The sequence below is a fragment of the Megascapheus bottae genome, chromosome 7 (genome assembly GCF_031878675.1).
Source record: "Megascapheus bottae isolate mThoBot1 chromosome 7, mThoBot2.hap1, whole genome shotgun sequence".
Classification (NCBI taxonomy): Eukaryota; Metazoa; Chordata; class Mammalia; order Rodentia; family Geomyidae; genus Megascapheus; species Megascapheus bottae.
The window spans coordinates 45,222,490-45,233,544 of record NC_143515.1 but is presented as its reverse complement, the minus strand read 5'-3'; the positions used below and the strand labels follow the sequence as shown (position 1 = coordinate 45,233,544).

Below are 11,055 nucleotides of genomic sequence, written 5' to 3'. Positions count from 1 at the left end.
ACTTCTAGAAGTGAATGTGTTACTTTAATGTAAATCATATAGTTTGTGTGAGAGAGGACATATCCTCCAAGTAGTTTAATAAATTGTAGAAAATAACAGGTTGACAGTCATTGGTTTATATCATATCTGTCTCATAATTACTACAAGTAAGCAATTTAATGCCATTAATTTTCCTATTTCTAGACAGACTCTGAATTTTACATGCCATTAAAACTCCTAAAAGTGGAGGTCTGAGTTCTACATTAAAGAAGAAAAATAGGGATATTAATGATAGAGAAAGATAAAAGTTTTAGCTTTTCTATGAAAATTTTATACTCCAAAAGGATCACATTCCAAATAGAACTTATCCTATGTCTATTTATATACAAGTCAACTCTTGGGTTAAACGTGAAACTGTGGCAATAGTACAACATAATTACTTATTAACATCAATTGCACTCTCCTTCTGTTAGGTGCATGGTCCAAAAGAAAATGAAGAGTCAGATGCAGGCTTCTTTGCAGATTAATCATTTGGGGAGAGAGAATTCATGAAAGGAGCACTCAGTCCTGAATTTCCGGCCTAGACATCAAAAAAGAAATTTTTATTATCCTTTATATGTACTTAACACTTTGAAATGAATAATGTCTTCTCATGAACAATGTCTTCTAAGATCTCTTAGTATACTGTGAAAACAGTGCAGCTAAATGCCTAGCTAGACTTTGGTTCAGATAAATCCCATTCTGAGAATTATACAGAGGTTTACTGAGTATCTTTATGTCTTAGTTTCTTCATTTGTAGAGGTGGTTATATAGTAGGTAACCAATAGTTATATATTTGCTATACCTTTCTACCTTTAATTTGCAGATGAGGAAACTGGCCTATTGCCTGGTCCTTGGTTCTAGCTGTCTTGAGCTAGATACCACACTACTGGACCCATTATATGCGTTCAGGAATCTGAAGATTCACTTTGAATAATATTTTCCTTAGGTTTCCTCTAGAGACCCTGTATCACTATGGTTCATTTGCTTGCAAGAAGTCACTGTGTTTGACAGAAGAAAAATAAAAATCACATATACTTTTCCATATCCTCATCATCTTTTTCACACTATTCACAATGTATTTGTTTTACTTAAAGAAATAGTATGAATTCCCTATATGTCATCTTGCGTACTGTACTTCGAATTTATGTTTTATTGCTCTTTCACTGATAATTGGGTTGAGAGAGAACAGTATAAAATATGAATACTATAGGAAGATCATGCGACATTACAGTGTTCAGACATAAAGGAAAATGTTACCTATGCGGGCAAAGTTATCTGCCAAATCCCCATGGATGTGCCCAAATCACCTTGAAAAAATACGCCAACCTGATTAGAAGAACAGGAACTAATGACAGAGGGAGCATTGCCATGTGAATTCCCTGGAAACATTCCAAAATTTGAATTTTAAGCTGACAAAAACAACTACAACTACAAGAAGCAAACAAAACCTCCCAAGTCAGACAGATATTAAGAGAATTCCCAGCTTTAAAAAAATATCCTGAACAAGGGAAATGATTTCAATCATTCCAATTAGTCTCCATTCAGGAGATATAAGATTCAGAGTGTTAGCTTTATTATTCAAAAAACTTTCTGCACCTCAAAATGTTTTATAAGGGGATTATAACTTAATGTGTCCATCTAAGTGTGCAGTGTTTCTTGACATGTATCATCCCTTCCATCATTCTTTCTCATCTAGTCTGTTCCCTTCCTGAGACTCATTCCTTTAGCACCTAAGCACATAATATATTCTTTCTGTACTTGTCCCCTGTTCCTTTGGCTGGAGTTCTATGTTAATAGCAAACTTCATTCCGGAGTAGTGAGTACAGAAATGTCTGGGGTAGACTATCTCTATTCATCTGTTTAGTGCCTGCTGACCACTGCTTTGGTGCCCTCAAAGCTTAAATGCTTATCTGGGAATAGCTGAGATTCTGAAGTTTTAACAGCACTGAAGTATCCTTCTTCATGGCTGATATACTATGATTGACTCCTGCTCACATATACTTTCTGTTCATCTTTGTTCTTTATTCAAAACCCTCCACACTATGGCCCTAACTTGCTTTCCAAATTCTATTTCTCATTTTCTTGCATAAGAACTGGCAGTCTACAAAAATTATTTTTACTCAATGTCTTTTTAATTTGTTTAACTCTTCATTTCTAAATTTTGGCTATTTATCAGCCATGCTTTCCCAATTTCTAAACGCTAGAGATGCAATTAAATCTCATATGCTTTAACCACCTTGGGGAAAAATAGCCCTGGAAATTTTGAAAGTTTACTACTGCCTTCTAGTACTCTAGTACTCTGCCTTACACAGTATTTCCATGTATTTCTATCTTTATTTGTACTTCACGCTCAGAAGGCAGAGTTCATAGAATATTCATCCTTTTCTTCCCCACTGGACCACATCCCTGTCTGTTTACCTAAACATACCAAATACTAATAATCCCATTATTGTTGGGGTCACATGCTATGCAACAGAAATTTTAACTATGTTTGTGTCTGCCAGCTTTCTGGTATATAACACATTCCTGAAATAAACCAATTTATAAAGAGGAATTGTTTATTTGGGCTCATAGCTTTGTAGGTCTCAGTCCACAATGAGTCACTCCCATTGTGAAGACCCTAGGGAAAAGGATCACCGTGGGGTGTGGGTAGAGCAAGGAGCTCATCAGGATGCATGAGAGCAAGTGACTCAAGTCCAACTATCCACTTCAAGGCAGCATCTACTCACTATCAAACTTCAAGTAGGACTATATCCTCTGAGTGCCACATCCACCCAGTTAAGACTGTGGGGGTGGGGAGGGGGAGGAGAAGGCTGGGAACCAAGCTTGTAATGCATGGCTTTTGGGAATGCTTATCTAGAACATATTACTTCAAAAATTAACTCAATAAATTTGTATGATGCTAATTGGAAATAGCTACCTTTACCATTTTGTAATTGTGTTCGGGTACGGGTGCTCAGACTTGGGGACTAGACACTATTCCTGAGCTTTTTGGACTCAAAGTAGTTCTGTACCATTTCAACCATACCTCCACTTTGACTTTTTTTTTTGTAGTTTATCAGTGATAAGAGTAGCACAGACTTTCTTGCTAATATCAAACTGCAATCCTCTTATCTCAGTCTTATGAGTAACTAGGATTACAAACCTGAGCCATTAGGACCTAGCTTCTTTACTAATTTTTTTAATGAAAGAAACAAACATATACAGGAAAAGGTAAAGTGAATTTTGAAGGTTATAAGGTCAAAGTATTTGGGGCAGAATTTTGAATAGGTTTCTCTCACGTTAGGAACTCATTCCACCCAGGTTTGGGCAAATGTTCTAATATTATAAGCAAATAAAGTAAAATTACTAATGCAAAGCTGGCCAAGACTGACTTACAAACTAGACGCCTGGCTCACTCCTCAGACAACCAAGCTACAGGAAAAATTCAAAATGCGAAGTTTTCACTAATGATCCTTTGTCTCATGTTGTACATATGTGCTACCATGTTGCCGAATTTGATTGATGCTTCAGATAACGTGACAGTTTCTCTGCTCATTATATGGTTTGCATGGTTAGTGTTCTGATGCCTTTTTTCCTTATAGATTAGCCTTGGCATTTTATACAAATGCAATTGTGTGTGATCTTTGGGTTTTTTTTCCCCCAATGTTTTTAATCCACATGAATAGTACAACAAGTTTTAGTACTTTATCATTTTATGGATTAATTACATTTTATTTTATGAGTTTATGTTTGCAATTATCAGTTGATAGACATTTGGGTTGTTTCTCCGTTTTGAGTATTATGAATGATGGTGCTGCAAACATTTGTGGGCAAGTATTTACATAAAATAAAAAATCAAACTGAATCAATCTTTTCAGTACCACTGTACCAACAGTATCAGTTTCCATCAGTGCCTCCTTCTCCTCCCCGTCAACGTCCTCCTCCTCCTTCAGTTCCTTAAGTAGTTGTACAAAAGGGTTTCAGTTCAAAAGTCAGGTTGTGAATACAATGTTTCTTGATCAATGTCACCCTGTTTCTCATTCTCCCACAGTGCCTGGGGAAGATTATTAGTTGCTGATTATAAAACCACTACCTATATTTAATTTATATAGTAAAAATATTTGCTTTTAGATTATGAATAAGCATACATATTTAAAGAAAAATATCTTAAATTATTTGCCTCCCGTCTGGATAGAAGATGGCCAGAGGTGTGTGTGAACATGAATTCACCGTAGGAGTACAGAAGGAATTTCTCCAGAAATTTTGACCTTTAGCCATGAAGGTAGGTATTGACTAATAGCCATTCCACACTATGCAAAGTACAACATTTAGATATCTTAACATTACATAATATACATTTTTTTGGTAAAAAGCTTTTTTATTTAAATCTTGAATACCAAGGACTCTCATTTTATAAAATCACAAAGGTTTAAACAAATATAATTGTTTTGTGTTTCTTTCCTAACAAATAAACTCTAAACAGATTTTTTTTTCAGGAGTCAAATCAGTAAATTAGGTGAATGGAAAGCTAGAAGCGTCGGTGCTTCCATGGCTGCCACAGGAGGACAGGATGAGGGTACAGAGTTCCTAGGAAGTGAGCATGGGCCAGTGTAGGATAAGAGGAGTAGAGACTCTCCTGTCTTAGGACATGCCAGCAGGTTTCTAGTGGAAAGGAGAACCAGGAAACCTACCAGCTAGGGAAGCCAATGTATTTAACTGATTTCACCATCACGAATTTAACTGCAACCATATTTACAGGTTACCAATTTGGAAATTTACAAGTGCACCACAGAAGGGTACTTGTAATCTTTGGTGCTATGTCATGATAGCAGGTTGACCATGTTCAGTGCTGCAGTATGAACTGAACTTATTGGGCATCAAGGACACTGAAATGTTAAACAAAGTAACACTATAACCATGAAATGAAAAAGGTAAACATTTATATCTACTAACAAGTATTTGAAAATACACGCTTATATAAAATTGTTATAGAAAGGCTTTCATGATACAACACCCTGGCTTTTAAAGTTGTAAAAAGGACAGAATAAAATTCTAACTTTTTTTGTCCTTGCTACTGAGATCTGTGACAGAAGTGAACAACAACAACAACAACAACAAACAGCACTTCAACTTGGTTATTTATGAAATCAGAAGTTTAGTGTGAAACTTCCTTCAGAATTAAAAATCTATTTCAGACCAAAGAAGTATATGGGCTAACATTTATAAAATATCTCCACATTACTTATGAATGTAGCTTCATAAAATTTACATACTAAGTACAGTAAAAATAATTTCTAGTAAAGATTTTTTCTGTCTTCCTAACCAAAAATTTCTGTGCTTGAGGTATCACAGTAAGACGCCAATAGGGCACATTTGTTTTACAACCCAGGAGTCCACTCTAAAACTCCTGACCCACATTGCATATTTCTGCCACTTTCTAATAGGAAGAACTAGTCTTGGGAAGAAATTCTTGAATTGTTACAAAAACCAAGGAGGCAGGTACTAAAACTTGGCATTGTGTAAAACTTATTATTAATTCCTTATTTTCCTGAAGATATCATTCATTTAAAAAGTATTTCTCAAACTCAGTAAAGCTTTGTCTCCTATGATATTAAAAAATCCTAGAAATTTAAAAAGTAAAGAATTTCACCATCTTTCTACATTACATCACAGTACATAAGCTATTAAAAATTTCAGCATCAAGAGCAATCCTTACTCCTAGCTAGCTTCCTCACTGGAGATGGACACTTGATTCAGTTAGATTTAATGCCATTTCACAATCAGCTTACAAAGAATGCCAGTAGCCCAACATGCAGAGACACAAATAGTAACAGTGTATTTTGTATATACAAATACCTAAACCTGAAGTATGGCTATCAAATAACAAGATGGACATATAGTACAGAAAGCCAGAGGGATGATGGTCCTACTTATGAAAAATATCCATCTGGAAAAGCCTGTGACTTATAGCAAAGCAGAATAGCACCATCAACTCCAAGGAAGGGCAAATGAATTTTAAAATTTCACAACGTAGGTCAAAATTTCAGTTACTTTTTACTGAATTCAGAACGATTAGGGGTGGAAGAATGCTTTTCCTTTTTTCTCTTCTTTTTTTCCTTTTTGTGAAGTTTCCCCTTTTTTGATTTATTCTTTTTTTCTTTTTTCTTTTCTTTCTTCTGACATTTTTGTTTCTTTTGCTTTGAAGAGTCTTCTTCAGTGGAACTGGAATAAGACCTTTTCCTCTTTTTTTTCAATTTGATTTTCTCTTTGCTTTTCTCTTTTTTCTTTTCTTCTTCTTCATTTATTTTTTTCTCCTGTAATGCCTGCAATTTATTTAGTCCTTCATTCTCTTCATCACTGTCTTCACTGCTTGTACTGCTGACATCGAGCACTATGTCCCTTTTGGGGTCTACTCGGAGAAAATTGCGGCATTCAAAGGTCAGATGTCCAGGGTAGCCGCATTTTTTACAGCCAGCTCTGACATTATCCTTGTTGCAACCTGGCACTGCCATGTCGCAGGTAGGAGAAGTCACTGGATCCAGTAGATGTCGAAAAAAAATGCGTGTTCTTCGCGCTAGATGCGGATGCCCCACAGGGTCAAGGTTGCCTCTCCCCCAGGCTCGGGGCTCGCTTCCACTCCGCAGCGGGAAGGCCTCTACATAATATACGTTTTACAAAACAAAACAAAGCATTTCAGTTTGCTCTGATTTGGTGATGGTCAGCCTTTTGTTCTCATAGGAATTCCTGACTCGACATAACAGTGAAGAAATATACAATCTTGTGTGCATGTTGATTTCTTTGTAGGTTATTTAAGTGCCACTACAAGAAACAAAAACCTGTTATCCCTCAAGGTTTCTTAGCTGCAATACATTTTTTCCAATTCAAACAATATTTATGGGTTTTTACTAACTCTTTAGGGGAGAAGTATAAGGCAGCTGGCTAATATTTTGTTAAAACTGACCTTTTTCTTTCTTCTTTGCCATAGCTGAGTGGAGAACATCGGGATCATTAATTATTAGTAAAGAGTTTACATTTCATCAGGTTCACCCTGTTCTCAAAAGCCTCTCCTTCAGGAAATCAATTGTTCTCTCCTTTGAACTGCAACATCAGTGTGATTAGGTAGGTTTTGTGAACATCTGTGAGGTGTTTTATCTTAATAACCAACTGTGGTATTTTGAGAGCTGATGCTGTTATGTGTGACATTTGAGGCTAATTCTCTTCTACTTCAACAGTGATTTTTGTGGGAGGGGGGTATGAATTAGCAGTAGTTCCACCTACACTGTGCAAAGGGAAGATGAGAATTAGCGACCTTCTAACTAATTCAGTCTATTTGCACAATCTGTAGAATCAAATGAAACCTGCTTTGTCTTGTAGAAATTCAATTTTGTATAACCTTGGGTGTTCCCAAAATAGCTGTTACTTTGAATCAGTGTAGATATTTTATAAAGTGAGGTACACGGATATGGACTATTTAGAACATCCAAATCAGGATTTTTTTTCTTTATCTCATGTTACTTAGGAATATATTGACAGCATTAGCTGTGTCAGTTTTTGACATTATCCTTGCAAAGACATGTGATCAAGGTGACTGTGTAATCATGACCTAAGACTACCATGCACTCTGATGTAAACCTGATCTCCATTTCAAGGTAATAGTCAAGTACAAATAGTTGAATTAATGTATTGGCAAGTGAGTTTAACAGATAATGCTCAAAAAGAAACAAATAGTAGCTAGAGTTACACAAGCCACCAGAAGTTGTCTGAGATATTCTTTTGAATAGTTGTCTATGCACTAAACTAAATTGGCAGACACCTAAAGCATCAACAAAGTAAACATATTTTACTTCATGAAAGTCATACAAAATTCAGTGGTGAAAACAACACAACATGTAATAGAACAAACTACAGGGAGGCAAAGCAATCTAATTCCCACACTTGTGTAAGACATTTTATATGCCCTCATTTACAATCAGTATTAGAAATTAGACAGAGGCACTAAAAAATATAGACCATCTCAAAGAAAAAATGGAATTAAGGAAGTTATAGGATGATAGCTTGGATAAAGGAATTATCAGGAAAATAATCTGAATTGGTAATTTGAAATATGTTCAAAAAGAAAAACAAATCATATTTAAATAATAAATGAAAATATGAGTGTTATTTCTATACTTCCTTAAATTTCTGATCCTTAAAAACGAAATTGTTCACACTGTCTACTTTCTGACCTATTAGTGATACTGGGGATTTAGACCTGGAAAAAGATTTCCTATGGAGTACCTCATTTAAATGCAGAAGAAGTACCAGTACCAACATAAGCACAAACTACAATGTACAAAGGAAATATGTAAAATCAAGACAATATGATGCCTTAAATTTTTATAATTCATTGGTAACTGAATCCCAAAGTTATTAACATGGTTGAAATGCCAGCCCAAGTACACAAATTCCCATTTCTCTGTTTTAGTGCCTGTACAGGAACCTGTGTACTTTCCATCAGCTTTGTTGCTCAAGGCTAGTGCTCTGCCACTTGATCCACAGTTTTGTTTCTGGCCTAATTGAAAAATAATTATCTCAGGAACTTTTGTCCCTGGTCTGGCTTTGAACTGCAACCATTAGATCTTAGCTTCTTAAAGAGATAAGATTGCAAGTGTGAGCCATTGGCCTCCAGCCAAGACACTTTTTAAAATGAATAATTACGTTAAAGATAAGTCAAACAGATGGATGAAGAAAAAAATTCAATTCTGAACTTTAATTCAACAACATAAATAAAAAATGCGGCATGATTTTTAATGGAAAATTTAGAAAAGCAATGGTCAATAAATCAAAAATTTTAAACTCAGTAGAATGTGTCTTCAACAGATTAGATTAAGCAGAAGAAGATGAGGAACAGAAGACATAGTTGAGGAAATAATAGAGATTCAAATCTCACATTATAGATCTATACAACACATTGTTAGTATCATATTTAATGTCTTGTTTACTTACAATTTCCTCTACTAAATTAGCACATTTGAAATATATCATGTCTTTTTCAAGTTATTCACAAAATGTTATTAATTTATTTGATTCTTTTATCAAATATACTTTGGTTTATGATAATGCATATTCATCTCACAAGTATTTATGGAATACTTGCTATGTCTCAGGAACTGTTCTTATTTCTAGGAATTCAGTAATAACTAAAGGAGATTAGGTACTTATTTTGGGAGAGATTTCTTTTTAATGTTGGTGAATTGTATGAGTGAAAATAATTAAGTTGTATATGTCTCATGGAGTATAAGGTCAAATCTAGACCAGATATAAATTTGTGCATTTTGTCTTTTTGTTAAACCAACATTTCTAGTATCTAGCTTTGGTTTGTTCAGAACAGTGCTGGGTAAATTAAAACTGTAGATTGTTTCGTGTCTTTAATTTTAGTGAGAATTTTCAGGCTTTAATTACAAATAAACTTCAAAATAATGTTTACATTGCACTGCAAAGCTTTAAAAGTTATTGCAAGAATAACACCACAAAACTTGTCACATATAAAAATTCAGTTACAATTCTGATAGTTGCTTGTATCATACACAAAGCACAACTGGAAAATTTCAAATGAAATAGAAAGTAGGACTTTACCATCAGGCTTCAGTGACACAAACTGTATTGTTTATTATTATTTTTAATTGAGTGAGATGAAGAACAATACTCATTAGAAGCCTTGCCTGAAATAATGGTAGGAGGTGGAAAGATGTTCAAATCTTCAGAGAGAGACCTTTGAGCTAAAATAGAAAATGGCGCATCCAGCTAGATGAGTAAGGGACTGTTGGGACAAGATCATTGAAGCAGAATCAGTGTTTGAACAGGATAATGAGTAGTACTGAACGTGACACTGGAGAGAGTTTCTAGACATAACTTTGGCAGACATGACTTCTGACTGTTTTTGGTTAGACTTGCTGTAGCTTTAGTGGTAGTTTCTCTCTGGATAAGAAAGGGGGGAGAAAATACTATTGACAATCATTCAGCCATGAGCATATGTTTATTTGTATAACACTTAGTAGGATCTATATCCTCTAAGAGGAGAATAGAAAGGTTTAGGAAGGTTCTGACTGGTGGATGCAGATATACTGAGGTTAACTTTCTACTGGTTCCCAGCAGAGCACAGTTACATCACCTCCCCAGTGAGTCACTCTCATTTTCTTCAGAAATCTGCCATTCATGTCTTTCTTTTTCCAACTAATGTACCATTCATTTCAATTCTATTTTATCATACTCGTTTTATTTTATTTTGACTAGACATACTTAGAGAAAAAAAGAAGAGATGACTCATCCATACCCAGTACTTGGCTGAACTTATCTCAAAAGTAATCTTTCCATTTCTCTTGCAATGCTTTTTAACAAACTGGGAGAGTCCAAGTAAAATGTTTCTATCCTATAAGATGTGCAGCCACATGAGACTTCTTACAAAAATTTCTTACTCAAAAGGCAACATACTGAAAGAAAGAACTGCCTTCTTCATTTCCCATACTTTGTGTCAGCAAAAACTGTTACAGCAATTCTCACTCGTGACAAGAAATCTTCCTTGAGAGGATTATCAGTGAGTTGATTCAGAGACAGAAAATGTGAGGGTGCTGTGAAAAACTCAATTCTTCACGAACTTAAATTTATCGGTGGGGTTAGAATGTGTAGTGTCATTGAACAGCTCATGGCATTTTGAGGCTCTGTAGAAGCAGGGTCAAGGTCCAGATCATGCCAAAAATTGGTATTTGTTCTAAACTTAGTAGGAAGTCAATGAATTATTTTAAGAACAAAATGGGAGTATTATCCGATAAAGAGGTATTTGCATCGTTTTAAAGGCAACTCTGTGCATATATTGAAAACTTACTGAAGGACAGCAAGGAAAGATGTAGAAAAGCCAGTTAAAAGAGACTTGATATAGATTAGAAGCTCTGTGGTGGTATTCATTAAACTGGTGCTTGTGGAAGAGGAAAGAGAAGACTAGAGATGCAACACATTCTGGAAGAAGAGCTACTTGGGCAGACTACTGGATGATAGTTGTAGCAAATCCAGAATGCA

General features: G+C 35.2%; 1 pseudogene; it reads right to left on the bottom strand.

Moving 5' to 3' along the window:
- Positions 1-5,119: 5,119 nt before the first annotated feature.
- LOC150060724 (protein SREK1IP1 pseudogene) lies at positions 5,120-6,652 on the bottom strand (annotated as a pseudogene).
- Positions 6,653-11,055: the final 4,403 nt, after the last annotated feature.